We start from the raw sequence: 20,222 nt of genomic DNA on the forward strand, positions 1-20,222 counted from the left end.
ACTGTTCGTCCCTCCTCACACTTAGGTCATTGTGCAGATTTTTTAAATTCCAAACAATTATATTCAGTGAGCTTCTTGAAACTTAGGGGGCGATTTATCCAGCTGAGGCGGACAGGGGGGCTATTTTGTGCTTGCGTGCAATCCCGCCCCCAGCCAACCACGCACAAGCAGATGCTGTCAATCTGCCCAGTCGGACTAGACTGGGAGATTGAAATTCGCCACTTAAGAGGTGGCGAAAGTTTAGGGAAGCAGCGGTTTCATGATCGTTGCTTGTTAAATACGACGTGCAGGTTCTCTTGTGAGAATCTGCAGTCGTAGGCAGGCAAAAGCCTGCCAAAGAGGTTGATAAATCAACCCCTTAGTATGGGTTGATTCTGGTCACTTAAATTTACTGGGGAGCAATGGCATTAAGGGGCAGTAAAGTCAAAATTAAACTTTCATGATTAAGAAAGAACATGCAATTTTTACAATTTACTTCTCTTATCTAATTTGCTTTGTTCTAATAGTATCCATTGTTGAAAATCATACATAGGTAGGCTCAGAAGCCATGCACTACCGTGAGCTACTACTTGTCACTTTCTCACTCAATGTGTGCAGCTAGGCCCTAGTAAAGCATTGCTCTCCTTCAACAAAGGATACCAATAGAATGAAGCAAATTTGATAATAGAAGTAAATCTGAAAATTGTATGCTCTATCTGAAGCCCAAAAGTTTTCTTTCATGATTATGTCCCTTTAAGGTCTATTTCTCAACTCTGATGTTTATTTTACAACATTTTGCTGTGACGTAGGTTTGCCACCCGCCCCGGTTTCACTGGGACAGTCCCGGTCTGAGGCTCTGTGCCCTGTGTCCCGGAACTAGCCTCAAATACCCTGGGCTAAACGCTCCCCTAGCGCAGCAGTGAGCAGAGTGACTTTAAAAAACATTAGCTGGCCAGAGGAGCGCTTAGCCCGGGGTTACCAAAACGGGTAGGTGGAGTCTGCTGCCTGCAGGAGAGACAGTGATTAGTGTGGGACAGTGGGAGGGGGGAAGAGGGTCGAGGAGGGGAGTCGTCACATCCGGCTGCAGGTGTTGGTGCGGTGGCCGCGCAGCGGGCTGTCTGCCTGCAGAAACATGGCCAGAACACGACGCAACCTCTGTCGACTGTAGGTCCACTGCAGCAGCAGCAGCCTTCCTGAAGCCCTTGCCCCGGCCGGCCGGCCCTAAGCCAAAATGAGCAGTGCAGCCAGTCACAGAGAAACTGTGAGTAACACTTGGCTGTGTCTGCTGTTTTTTTCTAATTGGTATGGTCCTTTTTTGTGGGGGCTTAATTATGTGTAAATATAATATATATATATTATATATATATTATATATATGTATATATTATATATAATATATATGTATATATTATATATAATATATACAGGGAGTGCAGAATTATTAGGCAAATTGTATTTTTGAGGATTAATTTTATTATTGAACAACAACCATGTTCTCAATGAACCCAAAAAACTCATTAATATCAAAGCTGAATAGTTTTGGAAGTAGTTTTTAGTTTGTTTTTAGTTATAGCTATTTTAGGGGGATATCTGTGTGTGCAGGTGACTATTACTGTGCATAATTATTAGGCAACTTAACAAAAAACAAATATATACCCATTTCAATTATTTATTTTTACCAGTGAAACCAATATAACATCTCAACATTCACAAATATACATTTCTGACATTCAAAAACAAAACAAAAACAAATCAGTGACCAATATAGCCACCTTTCTTTGCAAGGACACTCAAAAGCCTGCCATCCATGGATTCTGTCAGTGTTTTGATCTGTTCACCATCAACATTGCGTGCAGCAGCAACCACAGCCTCCCAGACACTGTTAGAGAGGTGTACTGTTTTCCCTCCTTGTAAATCTCACATTTCATGAAGGACCACAGGTTCTCAATGGGGTTCAGATCAGGTGAACAAGGAGGCCATGTCATTAGATTTTCTTCTTTTATACCCTTTCTTGCCAGCCACGCTGTGGAGTACTTGGACGCGTGTGATGGAGCATTGTCCTGCATGAAAATCATGTTTTTCTTGAAAGATGCAGACTTCTTCCTGTACCACTGCTTGAAGAAGGTGTCTTCCAGAAACTGGCAGTAGGACTGGGAGTTGAGCTTGACTCCATCCTCAACCCGAAAAGGCCCCACAAGCTCATCTTTGATGATACCAGCCCAAACCAGTACTCCACCTCCACCTTGCTGGCGTCTGAATCGGACTGGAGCTCTCTGCCCTTTACCAATCCAGCCACGGGCCCATCCATCTGGCCCATCAAGGCTCACTCTCATTTCATCAGTCCATAAAACCTTAGAAAAATCAGTCTTGAGATATTTCTTGGCCCAGTCTTGACGTTTCAGCTAGTGTGTCTTGTTCAGTGGTGGTCGTCTTTCAGCCTTTCTTACCTTGGCCATGTCTCTGAGTATTGCACACCTTGTGCTTTTGGGCACTCCAGTGATGTTGCAGCTCTGAAATATGGCCAAACTGGTGGCAAGTGGCATCTTGGCAGCTGCACGCTTGACTTTTCTCAGTTCATGGGCAGTTATTTTGCGCCTTGGTTTTTCCACACACTTCTTGCGACCCTGTTGACTATTTTGAATGAAACGCTTGATTGTTCGATGATCACGCTTCAGAAGCTTTGCAATTTTAAGAGTGCTGCATCCCTCTGCAAGATATCTCCCTATTTTTGACTTTTCTGAGCCTGTCAAGTCCTTCTTTTGACCCATTTTGCCAAAGGAAAGGAAGTTGCCTAATAATTATGCACACCTGATATAGGGTGTTGATGTCATTAGACCACACCCCTTCTCATTACAGAGATGCACATCACCTAATATGCTTAATTGGTAGTAGGCTTTCGAGCCTATACAGCTTGGAGTAAGACAACATGCATAAAGAGGATGATGTGGTCAAAATACTCATTTGCCTAATAATTCTGCACTCCCTGTATATATATATATATTATATATAATATATATTATATATATATATATTATATATATTTTATATAATAAAAATTTATTTCATAACGAATTTGAGGCCGCGAGAAGCCACGCCCCAAGCCACACCCTCTCCACGCCCACTTAAAAAGTGTCCAGGAATTTTCTGGACAAAAGGTGGCAACCCTACTGTGACGGGGGAATGCTATTTCTGCAGACACAAATTCACAGTTTTGAAAACTACAAAACCAATAATATCTTTTCAAGATATAAAAATTGGCCAAAATAATCTGACATAAACTCCTGGGAGAGCATGACAGTTCGAATAAATTAAAGGGATATGAAACTCAAATTATTTCTTTTATGATTCAGATAGATCATGCTATTTTAAAAAACTTTTTAATTTATTTCTATTATCAATTTGTCCTCATCCTCCTGGTATCTTTTGTTTAAAAGCAGGTGTGTATGCTTAGGAGCTGAACCATTTCTGGAGCACTATATGGCATCAGTTTTGCATGAATGTTATCCATTTGCAAGAGCACTAGAGGGCAGCACTGTTTCCTGTCATGCTGTGCTCCAGGTGCCTACCTAGGTACCTCTTCAACACAGAAAATCATAGGAATTAAGCAAATGTGATAATAGAAGTAAATTGGAAACTTTGTTTTAAAATAGTATGATCTGCCTGAATCACAAAATATTTTTTTTTTGGTTTCATATCCATAGTTTAAAATTTATCAAGCAGCAGCCATGAGACCGCTGCTTTCCTACCCTTTTTCTCCTCGTCCGACCAGGGAGATTGACAGCTCCTGCCTGCACGTGATTGGCTGTGTGTGGTGGTAGGTAGCGGGATCGCAGGGTGAGCGCAAAATAGCGATGCAGGCCTCGATCCGATATGCAGCGTCGCCCGCAAAAGCCGGCGACGCCGAATTTTGTGCGGGTTTGGTATCATATATACAGCGTAACCTAGAAGTTACGCTCGTATATTTCTGCATTCGGTCGTAGTTTTTTGGCCCATAGGCAGGTATACCAAACCCGCGCAGTTTGGTATCCAATATACAGCGTAAGGACTTCTTACACCATTTTCACCTCGCCACAAAATGCAGCCGTAGTAAGCCTTACGCTGTCTATTGGAGCCCAGTAACTCCCTAAACTACCTGCCAAATAAAACCTAACACCTAACGCATGCACAATGTCTACCTGTCAACCGCGATCTGCTAAATAAAACCTAACACCTAACGCATACGCAATGTCTATCTACCTGTCAACCGCGATCCCCCGCCACAATTCCTAATAAATTATTTAACCCCTAAACCGCCGCTCCCGGACCCCGCTGCCGCCTACATTAAAAGTATAACCCCCTAATGTGATCCCCCTACACCGTCGCCAGCTACATTACATACCCCCTAATGTGAGCCCCTTACACCGCCGCCATCTACATTACCTACCCCCTAATGTGAGCCCCTTACACCGCCGCCATCTATATTACCTACCCCCTAATGTGAGCTCCTACCCCGCCGCCAGCTATATTAAAATTATTAACCCCTAATTTAATCCCCCTAACCCGCCGCCAGCTATATTAATTACATTAACCCTTAATTTAATCCCCCTATATCGCCGCCAGCTATATCAAATTAATAAACCCCTAATCTAATCCCCCTATACCGCCGCCAGCTATATTAAATACATTAACCCCTAATCTAATCCCCCTACCCCGCCGCCAGCTATATTAATTACATTAACCCCTAATTTAATCCCCTATACCGCCGCCAGCTATATTAATTACATTAACCCCTAATTTAATCCCCCTACCCCCCCGCCAGCTATATTAATTACATTAACCCCTAATTGAATCCCCCTACCCCGCCGCCAGCTATATTAATTACATTAACCCCTAATTTAATCCCCCTATACCGCCGCCAGCTATATTAAATTAATTAACCCCTAATCTAATCCCCATATACCGCCGTCAGCTATATTAAATACATTAACCCCTAATCTAATCCCCCTACACCGCCGCCAGCTGTATTAACTATATTAACCCTAATTATATTAGAGTTAATATAGTTATTATATTATATATATTAACTATATTAACCCTAATTATATTAGGGTTAATATAGTTAATATCGTTATTATATTATATATATTAACCCTAATTATATTAGGGTTAATATAGTTAATATCGTTATTATATTATATATGTATTAAGTATAATAACCCTATCTAACTCTAACATCCCTAACTAAATTCTTATTAAAATAAATCTAATTAATATTAATATTATTAATTAAAATATTCCTATTTAAATCTAAATACTTACCTATAAAATAAACCCTAAAATAGCTACAATATAATTAATAATTACATTGTAGCTATTTTAGGGTTTATATTTATTTTACAGGTAACTTGGTATTTATTTTAACTAGGTACAATAGCTATTAAATAGTTAATAACCAATTGAACTTGAATCTGATTGGCTGATTCAATCAGCCAATCCGATTTTTCTACCTTAATTCTGATTGGCTGATAGAATCCTATCAGCCAATCGGAATTCGACGGACGCCATCTAGGATGACGTAATTTAAAGGAACCTCATTCGTCGGGAAGTCGTCGTGCCGGATGGATGTTCCGCGTCGGAGGAGCAAAGAAAGAAGATTGAAGATGCCGCTTGGAAGAAGACTTTGCCCCGACGGAGGACCTCTTCTCTGCCGCTTGATTGAAGACATCGCCGGATGGAAGACTTCTTCTTTGCCACTTGGATGAAGACATCGCCGGATGGAAGACTTCTTCTCTGCCGCTTGATTGAAGACATCGCCCGGATCGGATGAAGAGTTCTGCCTGGCTGGGTGAAGACAAGGTAGGGAGATCTTCAGGGGGGTAGTGTTAGGTTTATTTAAGGGGAGTTTGGGTCAGAGTAGGGGTATGTGGGTGGTGGGTTGTAATGTTGGGGGGTGGTATTGTGGGGGTTTTTTACAGGCAAAAGAGCTGATTTCTTTGGGGCATGCCCCGCAAAAGGCCCTTTTAAGGGCTGGTAAGGTAATAGAGCTGTTAACATTTTTAATTTAGAATAGGGTAGGAAATTTTTTTTATTTTGGGGGGCTTTATTATTTTATTAGGGGGCTTAGAATAGGTGTAATTAGCTTAAAAATCTTGTAATCTTTTTTTATTTTTTGTAATTTAGTGTTTGTTTGTTTTTGTAATTTATTTTATTTTATTGTATTTTAGATATTTGTAGTTTATTTAGTTTATTGATAGTGTAGGTGTATTTGTAACTTTGGTTAGTATTTATTTTACAGGTAAATTGGTAATTATTTTAACTAGGTAGCTATTAAATAGTTATTAACTATTTAATAGCTATTGTACCTAGTTAAAATAAATACCAAGTTACCTGTAAAATAAATATAAACCCTAAAATAGCTACAATGTAATTATTAATTACATTGTAGCTATCTTAGGGTTTATTTTATAGGTAAGTATTTAGATTTAAATAGGAATATTTTAATTAATAATATTAATATTAATTAGATTTATTTTAATAAGAATTTAGTTAGGGATGTTAGAGTTAGATAGGGTTATTATACTTAATATATATATATATATATAATATAATAATGATATTAACTATATTAACCCTAATATAATTAGGGTTAATATAGTTAATATATATAATATAATAACTATATTAACTATATTAACCCTAATATAATTAGGCTTAATATAGTTAATATAGCTGGCGGCGGTGTAGGGGGATTAGATTAGGGGTTAATGTATTTAATATAGCTGGCGGCGGTATAGGGGGATTAGATTAGGGGTTAATTAATTTAATATAGCTGGCGGCGGCGGTATAGGGGGATTAAATTAGGGGTTAATGTAATTAATATAGCTTGCGGCGGGGTAGGGGGATTAATTTAGGGGTTAATGTAATTAATATAGCTGGCGGCGGGATAGGGGGATTAAATTAGGGGTTAATAATTTTAATATAGCTGGCAGCGGGGTAGGAGCTCACATTAGGGGGTAGGTAATATAGATGGTGGCGGTGTAAGGGGCTCACATTAGGGGGTAGGTAATGTAGCTGGCGACGGTGTAGGGGGATCACATTAGGGGGTTATACTTTTAATGTAGGTGGCGGCGGGGTCCGGGAGCGGCGGTTTAGGGGTTAAATACTTTATTAGGGATTGCGGCGGGGGATCGCAGTTGACAGGTAGATAGACATTGCGCATGCATTAGGTGTTAGGTTTTATTTAGCAGATCGCGGTTGACAGGTAGATAGACATTGCGCAGGCGTTAGGTTTTATTTGGCAGGTAGTTTAGGGAGTTACGGGGCTCCAATAGACAGCGTAAGGCTTACTACGGCTGCATTTTGTGGCAAGGTGAAAATGGAGTAAGATTTCTCCATTTTCGCCACGTAAGTCCTTACGCTGTATATTGGATACCAAACTGCGCGGGTTTGGTATACCTGCCTATGGCCCAGAAAACTACGGCCGAAGGCAGAAATATACGAGCGTAACTTCTAGGTTACGCCGTATATAGGATACCAAACCCGCACAAAATTTGGCGTTGCCGGCTTTTGCGGGCGACGCTGCATATCGGATCGGGCCCCAGAAGTGGGCACTACAGCCTTCCAGTACCAAATCCTGACACATATCTGTCCTTAATTGACCTCAGCAAGGGTAATTCGATAAGGAACAAAATAAATTGCAAGCTTTTGCTAAAAGTGTCAGTGGCTAACCTTGTGTATGTTTCTGCCAGGTGTTCATTGTTGTCAGTTACCTGGGCATCTATGCTCTGATTCGAAAGAGGGTCCTCTCCAAAAAAAAAAAAAAAAGGTACATTTCCCCAATTTAGTTCTTATTTTGGGGCGCCCTTTTAAATCCTAGAGCATTGTAAAAGGCATCTAGTAGATAAGTAATTGCATTTTCAATAGCCACCCCCTGCTATGTAAAGGGACATGAGATGTATGTGTGTTGTATGCAATATTTAGGAGCTAAGGGCTCTTTTGCAGACACTGACCCACATACAGTAAGTACATTAGGTGATTGTCCCCCAACACTGGGATTTACCTGGTTTCTGATGCAGCAGGAGATCACTGTTTTTAAAGGGGGTTTAGCTGCATCATAGGGAGGCAAACAAGGGGTCAGGTTTCCTACTAACATAAACATGGTGGGAGAAAGGGGACTGATTAGAGAAACCGTCCCCGTAGGGTAAATAAGCACTTTAGAGGGATATGATGCAGTGCTTATTTAGTAAGAAAAAAATGAAAAAATAAATGAAAGTAAACTTAAAAAGAAGCAATGAGTTAAAAAAGTAAAAAAACAACACTTGCAGTAGTTGTATATTAATTTTAGTGAGGAACCCAAAGTTTCCAACTATTTACCAAAATGGACTTAGATCAATACCTTCGGTTGTCTACTTAAAAAAAAATACATAGTTTTCATAGGTAAATGAAAAAAATGTTTTATTTCTGTTTAAACAGAGTGATAGCAAAAATGCTAAAAATACTCAAGTACTTTGGGCTAGTTTGGTCATGAGACCCCTCATTTGAGAGCAGGAGAGTGAAATGAGGGGTGTCATATCCCTGTATGTGGTCTGGAAGATATAAGAGCCCTCTCTAGTTTAACTTCCTTGTTCCCTGTGATGCCATCCAGTCACACACTAATTCCCATTGCATCCTGTAATGGGGAAGGAGACTGCAGTCTCTTTGGCAGCTGCAGAGCTGAGGGGACACAGGATTCTGTGTAGAAAGAGGAGGACACGATCTGAGCATTGTGTAGAGGGCGGCCATTTGTTGTCCTTTCGCACTCTAGCAGTTCTACTTCTTTGTTTGGCTCAATCTCGTCACTAAACTGTATTACACAGGTCACCTGTATGAACAATGTAAAAGTAGAAAGAATAGACAATACTATTTTGGTAGAGAGTAATAGCCATTTCCCAAATAAAAATCAATAGCAGCCATTGAACAGGTGTTTTTCCCTAAACATATTATAAATACTTTCAACAATCCCTCATATGCCCTGAGGAATAGGAGTTATCCTTTAAAAAATGTAGATGAGATTGTTTAATAAGACTTCTTGTTAAGCATATTTTAGAGATCATTGTGGCAAGTGGGTTCTTTATTTATATATACACGTTTACTGCTTTATTTTGGCTTCTCAGCCTTTTCAGTAACAAATACCATTTTATATACAGCATTTTTTCCAATGTATTCCTACAGAGATTAAAGCTATGAGGGGTAGACAGTCAAATTTGGTCTCTTTGTTTGTTGATATGATTCATTTATATAAATATATTGATGTCACAAATATAGGGAGGTGTCAGAAGTACTCTTTATTCCACAAAAATTGTGTGTGACAAGGACAAGGTAGTCATACTTCAAGGCTAAAGGAGAGACAATTGACAAAAGAAAATTATGTATTTTTGGATTTAAAAATAAAATCTAAAGTTGTGATCGCTTTTGTTAAATGGGTAGATCTCAAATCTATTACTTAATCATAATATCTTTTTGATTATTATTAGTAATAATAATAATAATTTCTTAGTGAACGTTATATTTAATATTTTCTTATATATTTTAGCGAGCCAGTTTCATTATGTAACAATTTACATGTCATATTTTAGTTGTCAACTTTTACAGCGACGCTTTTGTTATTACACTTTGCATGAAACATTAAACTGTTATTCACTATTTACCTTAGCTAAATCTGCACCAAGGTTAAAGGGACATTCCAGTCAAAATTTAAATACAAATAGATTAATTACATCTTTGAATAGAAACATATTTGCAATATACATGTATTGGTAACAATGCTTCTAGTAAAAGTTAGCACTGTTTTAGTGTTAACATTTTTCTCTGCACGTGCATGTAAAGCATAGCTAGATTTTGTTACTGCACCCACATTTTAAATAATGCAGCTGCTCAGATCATCATTGTATCATGTCAGCAATGAACAAATTGAGTTATTACCAGATGGTACAAGCTCCTTAGGCTGTCTGAGCAAGTGCTTTGTTTAAAATGCTGGTGCACGGTGCATACTTAAATACACTTTTGAAACAGCTATAGCTTTTATTAGAAGCATTTTGCTAATGCGTGTATATTACAAAATTGCTAATGTTCAATACCGAAATGCACTTATGTGGTTTCCAATTTTGGCTGGAATATCCCTTTAATCATGTTTCAAAATTAGAGGATCAGCCCTGGAGTACTCCATGTTTAGAGCCCAATTTCCCCCAGAGGTACATGTACCACAAATTAATAAACTAGTATCTAGTCATCATGCATTTTTTTGTAATTAAATTACTTAAAGGGACACTGAACCCAATTTTTTTTCTGTGTGATTCAGATAGAGCATGCAATTTTAAGCAACTTTCTTATTTTCTCCTATTATCATTTTTTCTTCGTTCTATTGCTATCTTTATTTGAAAAAGAAGGCATCTAAGCTTTTGTTGGGGTTCAGAACTCTGGACAGCACTTTTTATTTGTGGATTAATTTATCCACCAATCAGAAAGAACAACCCAGGTTGTTCACCAAAAATGGGCCGGCATCTAAACTTACATTCTTGCATTTCAAATAAAGATACCAAGAGAATGAAGAAAATTTGATAATAGGAGTAAATTAGGAAGTTGCTTAAAATTTCATGCTCTATCTGAATCACAAAATAAAAAAAATTGGTTCAGTGTCCCTTTTACTGAACATATGAGTACAATAGTAAAATGCTGTGATTCAGTGGATGAATTTCTTTTTGCATTATTGCTGGCCTATAACAATGTGTTTATTCTTATGTAGCAGGGTGCATTTCACAATCCAAATTGCTCAATATTCAGAGCTAAATTGCATGAAAAGAGGGCAAAATAAATAATGAAAATATAAAGAGCTGTTTCATTACTCATAACTTTACATTTTATATAAAAATGTAATGGTGTTTACAGTCCTTTTAACTATGTCTTTACCTGCTTTTTCAGTGCAATAATGCAATGCTTAACACATTACAGCATTTGCTTACTGTAATGTCATGTCCTTATTGTAATGTCATGTCCATATAAAGGGACATGGAAGTCAAAATTACACTTTCATGATTCAGAAAGAGCATTTTTAAGAGACTTAAATTTACTTCTATTGTAAAACTGATTTTGTTCTCTTGGGGATCTTTGCAGAAAAGAATACCTAGGTAGGTTTAGAAGCAGCAAAGCACTACTGGGCGCTAGCTGTTTATTGGTGGCTATGTCTGTTTTAATTCGCTCACCAGATATGTTCAACTCGGTCCCTGTTATGATTTGCTGCTTCAGAGCTGACTTTAACTGTGTTTTACTCCTTTGCAGGAGTTAAACACATAGGGCAGGGCCCAACGACCTAAAGCTCTCTGGTCTTGCAAGATAATCTAAGAAGTCTTGTCAGTATTTTGAAGTTCCTCAAAGAAGTTTAGAAAAGCAAATTCTAGAAAGCTGTTTATCTCACTATACAGGGCTCTGTATGAGGGGAGACACTTGCACTGTAAAATAATGCAAGAAAAGCTATCAACAATTTTGCAAGATTTCTCTTCATGTCAGCTACTTTTTGATCATTAGGCCCATAGTTTGCAAGTAACAGTGCAATAATAAAATGCTCTAACCTATTAGACTATTTTCTTTTTGCACTATTATGTCCCTTTAAGCAATTTTAGTTTGATATAATTTTATTGTTTATAATTATAGTAATTTGGAAGTATGGAATACTATTTTCTGTATTTACTAATACACTATGGCCTAGATTACAAGTGGAGCACTATTAATAGTGCAGGGTGCGCTATCAATATCGCTGGACAGCGCTATAATTAGCAGGTAAAATGATATTACAAGTCCATAGCAAAGAAGAATTACCAGAGAATGTTCAGCATGGCTGACCCTGTCCCTTTAGTGCGCTCTATACTTTGGGGCCGAATTATCAAGCTCCGAATGGCTCGCCGGAAACCGCTGCTCTATAATTTGTCCGTCTGCTCTGAGGCTACGGATATCAATCAACCCAATCAGATACGATCGGGTTGATTGACACCCTCTGCTAGTGAAAAAATAAAAAATAAAAAAGAAAGCAGCGCTTTACATACACCTTTACAATATTACCACAAATCTTAGATACAGACTTCTCTTCTGTGGAGCAAAAAAGCGATACAGGTGTTTCCACCCCCAATCAGTGTTCTAAGCCACTCGATCCTGATGCAGCCGCTCTCGTCCTGTGTCTCTCTCCCCACACTGGATATGACGTGATCAAAAAATAGCTGTGAAGTAAGAACAGCGCAGGAGAACCGAGATTCAAGGTAGTAGTTTTATTGATACAAATGCAAGACACACAACGATTCCTACTTACAAACGGTAGGTTTTAAAAGAGCCTTTCACAATCTATGATGTGAACAATTCTTTAGTCCAGAAGCAAGGAAGACCACAGCCGGCAGGTATGTCTCACTTTTCGTCAAGGAGCTGCACACAGCTTGGGTCGCGGTGGGAAGCTTTTTTTCAATAACTTCTTTAAACCATATGGATAGCTCGAAGCGTTTCCCCCGGTGTACGCCCGGGCTTTATCAAGAGCAGAATGTTGAATTAAACAGATTGTTAGCTTTTAAAGTCGGTGCTTCCACCCGATTGGCTGATGGTATACACCAATCAGGATGCGGTAAACGAGCACACCCTTTTGTTTACAACAGCGGCAATTTATACATGTTCACAGATTAAGGATCGATATACTCAGTAGTAAATTTATGCACTAACTGAATATATTTACAATGCTTGTACGGTACAGAGTTTTTCAAACACACGCTTTAAAACATAAAATTAGATAGTAAAATTAAAAATAATTACAACTTAGTAAGTGCAATTTGATAAATACATTGCATACAAAAACTAATACAAAAATTAAAAACAAATTTTGTTACAAATGTTAAAAACAAATTCATAACATAATATGCAAATAAATGTTTTTTTAAAAAAGATATACAGATAAATAATTTAAAAACATAAAAATTCTATCAAAAAGATGTACTGGAAATTGATATAGATCCTGTAACGATAAGAAATACATATAAGTAAATTCATCTTATTATGCAAAGATCATAATTATAACCTACATAAATTGTTTCTCAGATATTAATTCGACACATAAAAAATCTTTGGATATTTGCATATTAAAATACATGGAGATACTACCATTCTTCATATAAAAGCCTGTACGTCTAAATCAATATTGAGACCCAAAGGATTCAGACTCTTTAACTTATAAATCCATTCGGTTTCTCGTTGTCTTAAAGTTCTCAGTCTATTAGGATAACTTGGTGGTATCCAATCTATTATTTGTATTTCTAAACCTCTCAGATTACTGCCATGAACCAATAAAAAATGATTGGGTACACTGTGTTTTATAAAACCATTTTTAATTTTATACAAGTGTTCATTAAATCTTGTTCTAGTATTTCTTTTGGTACGTCCAATATAAATTAGATCACAACTGCATCATAGCAGATAGACAGTATATGTCGATTCACAGTTGCATCTGTGTTTGATCTCAAATTGTTCAGTACCATCGGAACTACTGAACCTATTTCCTTTTCTGACAAAAGAACACATGTTACATCTGCTCTTGTTACATTTGTACGTGCCAGTTGGAATTGATAACCAATTACTTAAGGTGTTTTTACTTTCATTCGTTATTGTACCATTATCTCCCCTTTTTCTCAGTTTACTGGGAGCTAGATGGTTTTTCAAGTTAAAATTTTTTCTGAACGTAATGCAAGGTTTATCTGTTATAATTTGACTCAAGATTGGATCGGATTTTAATATTCCCCAGTGTTTGTTCATTACCTTCTTTATTATACTCGCTCCTTCACTAAAGGTAGTTATAAACCTTGTTTGATTGTTAGCCTCCTGGCTTTTGACCTGATGCTTAATGGTATTATCCAGTAGTCTATTTCTATCTAAATTTCTGGCCCTTAGCTTAGCTGCTTTTAAAAGTTCATTTTCATACCCTTTCTCTAAAAATTTCTTGTCTAGGGTTTCAGCTTCACTATCAAAATCTGTTATTCTAGAACAATTACGTCTCACTCGAGTATATTGGCTAAAAGGAATATTGTTCTTCCAATTTTTAAGATGTCCACTCCTGGCATCGACAAAACTATTCCTGTCAACTGTCTTCCTATGATTAAGATTGATATCTAAAAACACAATATTCTCCTTAGAACATGTACCACAAAATTCTAAGTCAAAAGAATTTTCATTTATATATGTTGAGAATTGTGTCAAGGACTGTGACGACCCTTTCCATAAAATAATCACGTCGTCAATATATCTAGCATATTTTACAATGTTACCTTCAAAAGGATTATTATTCCAAATATATTCCCTCTCAAAATCATCCATAAAAATATTAGCGTAAGATGGGGCAAATGTTGTCCCCATCGCGGTTCCTTTTAGCTGCAAATAAAAAGAATCCTCAAACTCAAAATAATTATGAGAGAGAATAAATGAAATGGAATCCAAAATAAATTGCAAATGAACATCAGGAATATCATAGTATAAAAAAGCTCTTTTAATAGCTCTAATGCCTTTTTCATGTTTTATATTAGTATATAAGGAGGACACATCATAAGTTGCCCACCAAAAATCCTCTTCCCATTCCATTCCCTCAAAGATTTTTATAACCTCAGTAGTATCCTTTAGAAAGGCCCTGGTATTCTTAACTATAGGTTGAAGGTAGTAATCAACATACTTCGATAGATTATGGCATAGGGACTCAATACCAGAGATTATGGGCCTTCCAGGGGGGTTGGAGAGGCACTTGTGCACCTTGGGAAGGTGATAGAATATTGGTGTTTTAGGATTTTGTTGAATGATGAAATTAACCTCATCTCGTGACAAAATGTCGTCCTCTTTTGCTTTCAAAACTAGAGTATTTAGATCTTTTTGGAAGGTATTGGTAGGATTATAATCCAATTTTTTATATACTACTATGTCACCCAATAGTCTATTAGCTTCAGCTATATAATCAATTCTGTTTTGGACCACTAGACCCCTTCCCTTATCGGCAGCTCTTAGAACAATATTCTTATTATTCTTTAGTAGCTCTAATGCATGCCTCTCATTGGGACTTAAATTATCATTATGTTTATTCACTGTGCATTTAGATAATTTTTTATTTAGTTCTTCACAAACTAATTTGTTAAACACCCTCTGCTAGTGGCCAGAACTGCTTGTGCAATGATAAATGCTGACAGCGTATGCTGTCTGTATTTATCAATGTGTGGTGGACATGATACGCTATATCATATCATGTCGGCTCGCACTGTCATAAATCGGCCCCCTTCAATGGATATTACAACCACGCTAAACATCTCTCATATTACAAGTTGAAAGTTCTATCTTGCACTCAAGTGCAACACATAATAGCGCTAAAAAAGTTATGCGTGACTTGAGACCTGAAGTAGTGTTAGGACTAGAAGAAAATGTCACTAGATTTTTCTTTGCTTAAATGTTTTGTAGATGATCCATTTATATAGCCCATCTGGGAGTGGTTTTGTAACAATGTATAGTTTTTCTTATTTTTTTAATAACATTGTGCTGATTTTCAGACTTCTAACCAAGCCCCAAAGTATCAGATGTAGACTGAAGTCTACAGATTTCTGCTTTCTCCTGTTTGTTTAAAGGGACAGTCTAGTCAATATTAAACTTTCATGATTCAGATAGGGCATGCAATTTTAAACTTTCCAATTCACTTTTATCATAAATTTGTTTGTTCTTTTTGTATTCTTAGTTGAAAGTTATTTCTAAGCCCTTGAAGGTCGCCCCTTATTTTAATGCATTTGACAGTTTTCACAGCTAGAGGGCGTTAGTTCACGTGTGCGATATAGATAACATGGACTTACTTATGAGAGAGCACTGATTGGCTAAAATGCAAGTCTGTCAAAAGAACTGAAATAAGAGGGCAGCCTGCAGAGGCTTAGATACAAGGTAATCACAGAGGTAAAAAGTATATTACTATAACCGTGTTTGTTATGCAAAACTGAGGAATGGGTTCTTGTGAACTGCTGGTGCAATACCGCCCCCTGCAGATTCGTGGCCAATCGGCCGCTAGCAGGGGATGTCAATCAGCCAGATCATACATGATCAGGCAGATTGCTATACATGAGTTTACAATGTAAAGTAGTGAGTGTACAGCCTGTATAACAGTGTAAATTTGCTGTCCCCTCAAAATAACTCAACACACAGCCATTAATGTCTAAACTATTGCCAACAAAAGGGAGTACACCCCTAAGGGGAAATGTCCAAATTGGGCCCAGTTAGCCATTTTCCCTCCCCGGTGTCATGTGACTCGTTAGTGTTACAAGGTCTCAAGTGTGAATGGGGAGCAGGTGTGTTCAATTTGGTTTTATCGCTCTCACACTCTCTCATACTGGTTACTGGAAGTTCAACATGGCACCTCATGGCAAAGAACTCTCTGAGGATAAGAAAAAAAGAATTGTTGCTCTACATAAAGATGACCTAGGCTATAAGAAGATTGTCAAGACCCCGAAACTGACCTGCAGCACGGTGAGCAAGACCATACAATGGTTTCACAGGACAGGTTCCACTCAGAACAGGCCTCGCCATGGTGAACCAAAGAAGTTGAGTGCACATGCTCAGCGTCATATCTGGAGGTTGTCTTTGGGAAATAGACGTATTAGTGCTACAAGCATTGCTGCAGAGGTTGAAGGGGTGGGGGGTCAGCCTGTCAGTGTTCACACCATACGCCACACACTGCATCAAATTGGCTGTCGTCCCAGAGAGGAAGCCTCTTCTAAAGATGATGCACAAGAAAGCCCGCAAACAGTTTGCTGAAGACAAGCAGACTAAGGACATGGATTATTGGAACCATGTCCTGTGGTCCGATGAGACCAAGATAAACTTATTTGGTTCAGATGGTGTCAAGCATGTGTGGCGGCAACCAGGTGAGGACTTGAGTACAAAGACAAGTGTTTCTTGACTACAGTCAAGCATGGTGGTGGGAGTGTCATGGTCTGGGCCTGCATGAGTGCTGCCAGCACTGGGGAGCTACAGTTCATTGAGGGAAAAATGAATGCCAACATGTACTGTGACATACTGAAACAGAGCATGAACCCCTCCCATCGGAGACTGTGCCACAGGGCAGTATTCCAACATGATAACGACCCCAAACACACATTCAAGACGAAAACTGCCTTGCTAAAGAAGCTGAGGGTAAAGGTGATGGACTGGTCAAGCATGTCTCCAGACCTAAACCCTATTAAACATCTGTGGGGCATCCTCAAATGGAAGGTGGCGGAGCACAAGGTCTCTAACATTCACCAACTCTGTGATGTCGTCATGGAGGAGTGGAAGAGGACTCCAGTGGCAACCTGTGAAGCTCTGGTGAACTCCATGCCCAAGAGGGTTAAGGCAGTGCTGGAAAGTAATGGTGGTCACACAAAATATTGACACTTTGGTCCAAATTTGGACATTTCCACTTAGGGGTGTACTCACTTTTGTTGCCAACAGTTTAGGCATTAATGGCTGTGTGTTGAGTTATTTTGAGTGGACAGCAAATTTACACTGTTATACAGGCTGTACTGTCACTACTTTACATTGTAGCAAAGTGCCATTTCTTCAGTGTTGTCAAATGAAAAGATATAATAAAATATTTACAAAAATATGAGCTGTGTACTTACTTTTGTGAGATACTGTACATACATGTATAAGCCCTTCCCAGTCAAACACCTTGACATATAAAATATACATTTTAGGGGGGCATGGCTAATTCGTCGCCATGTTCAGTCAGGATTTCCAGTAGCTCTGATTATACCCTGATCCATAAGGCAATTATATCTATGCTAACTACTGATCTATTATTATAATTTGGGGTACTTACCAAGTGAAAGATTTGGAGTCAATAGATATCTCTCTTACTGGAATCCAGACGACAGAAGATCTGAACTGGCTAAGACTGTGGGCGGCGGCCTGTATTATTCTATCATCACCCCCCTGGTCAGACTTTAGACTGGATAAGAGCGTCTCTCCTTTGCAAAGAATAACACATTCTACCGCTTCAACTACCCTTCTACACACCAGACAATGTTGTTAATAGAGATCCTGATAATCTACACAACTATGGAGGCAAACATAATGGCGCTACTGAAACAGATATCTTACAAGACAAAGGAACAGTTCATCTTCCTTACTGGCAGCCTGAGAGCCGAGAGGGGCAACCTCTCAGAAGAAAATATGACACTAGAGAAATTAGAAGATCTTTCTCACACAATAGATTCCGTAAGAGAAAAGGATTACAATCCACAAACACAAGAAACAGTCCCAGAACGGCTCCTCCTAAAATCGTTTATTAATCCAAGTAAAAACTTTCAACATCACATTGTAAAAAGTGGCACAACCTGTCACAAACAAGATGCACCTACAGGTTAAGCAAATAAAAAACATATGAGGTCGGCACCCTGTCACATCTTACGTGTTTCGGGAATACCCTTATTCATAGATACCTGAATGAGACTGCCTCCTCTCACTTATACCTTTCCCTAAGTAAGTCTGCTCTCATCTCCTTATATATTTATCTACCACTATACTATTATACTATTATATACGTATATATATATATATATATATATATGTGTGTGTTTAACCATCCACTGATGGTTGAATTCAGAAAGGTTCAGTGAAATCGCCTTTGGTCATATCTATCTGAAGTGCATGAACACTGTATTTGTTTTGTAAAAGAATTAAAATGCCACACCCAAGATGGCAGACAGAAGGAACAACAATAAATTACTGGAAGTCACAACAACTGGTGAAAGTTATTTCCTGTCCAAGATGGATCTCATGATGGTGACACAGGGAACTATCTTCTCCTCCAGAGAGTCCATAACTTACCGGGATAAGATCCATCCCTCTGTATATACTAATGACCTACATGCAGAGTTCTCGTTTTGGGCCCGTGATGGAGCGGCCGGTCTCTGGGTTTTTGAGGAGACTCCAATTAGAGCATGGAGCAGCTTTGATCAAGCTTTCACCGTGCTGAAGGAACGAAGAGTCTTCCATTCCCAAACAAGAAGAGCTGATGTCCGGATTCTGACACAATGTGGACAGTCTACATATTCACAGTTTATACTGCCTCATGTCCAGTGGTCTCTCTCTGACATGCAACCTCCTTACAAGTTGTTGGACTAACTTCTCTGCAGTTAGTACAGCTTAGCCCCGTTGTTAAAGAGAGGTAAGGGTCTCATGCGGGGTACCTAGTTAACCACCTGTCTAAATTCCACTATTTTAATTTAAATTTTACTCTATATTAGCTACAGGCAGCAATGACAATATGGACTCTTTAGTTTGGGTAATCTTTATAATGGTACACTTATGCCCTTATTTGTATCTTTTGTTTATTATATTACGAATGCCCCACAGCTTATATAGTTACTTAGACGGCTATTTGTAGGTTTATAGTCTGATCCCACTTAGGTCTATACATACTAGATAACTTCAATCTAGGTACACATTTTCTCTGCTAGTAGACACTTATTTGCTCCGTATCACTACCTAAGAGACACTGGTCTGAGACGTTATTAGGGAGCTATGCAAGCTAATGATACTAATAGATAAAATCACTGCTTGTAGTGAGATACTCTAATCTATTATATGGAGAGTATCTATTCTATATTTCGATCCCCCTGTACTCTCTTGAGATTCATTCTAAGATAACCATATTTATTACTTTCACCAGCCACTTTACCATCCCAATGTATACCTCTCGACTTGTATATATTAATTCTCTCTCCTGTATTACCATACATTTAATAGCCATCCATCGCTTATTGTAAATAATGCTAGCGTATCCTCCAATAAAGCTCTATAACGTATCATTCCACATGATTATCCCTTTACTTCACAGTTCGATACGATCATCTCCTGTTACTTAACTAGGGGGATCATTCCCCATTTTTGGCATAGATCTTCTTATTAAGAGTGCAGTTTCTTCTCTCCTATATGAGCCCACTTTTCGGTGCCTTAAAATCCATATTTTTAGTAGTCACAACTAATATGAGAAAAGCCCTTAGACAACCTTAATTAGGTTTACTTATAGTTTACTTCTTACCATCCTCACCAATAGTTCCTCGTTATGTCTGCCTTGTCCTTAGTATTTAGTATTTCTGTCTATTTTATTTATGTTTTAACATCTCACATGTATCATGATGTTACACAGGCGTCAGCCCACATTTTAATTATTAGCTTTTGATCCGTAGGCAAATTATTAACAACTAG

The sequence above is a fragment of the Bombina bombina genome, chromosome 1 (genome assembly GCF_027579735.1).
Source record: "Bombina bombina isolate aBomBom1 chromosome 1, aBomBom1.pri, whole genome shotgun sequence".
Lineage (NCBI taxonomy): Eukaryota > Metazoa > Chordata > Amphibia > Anura > Bombinatoridae > Bombina > Bombina bombina.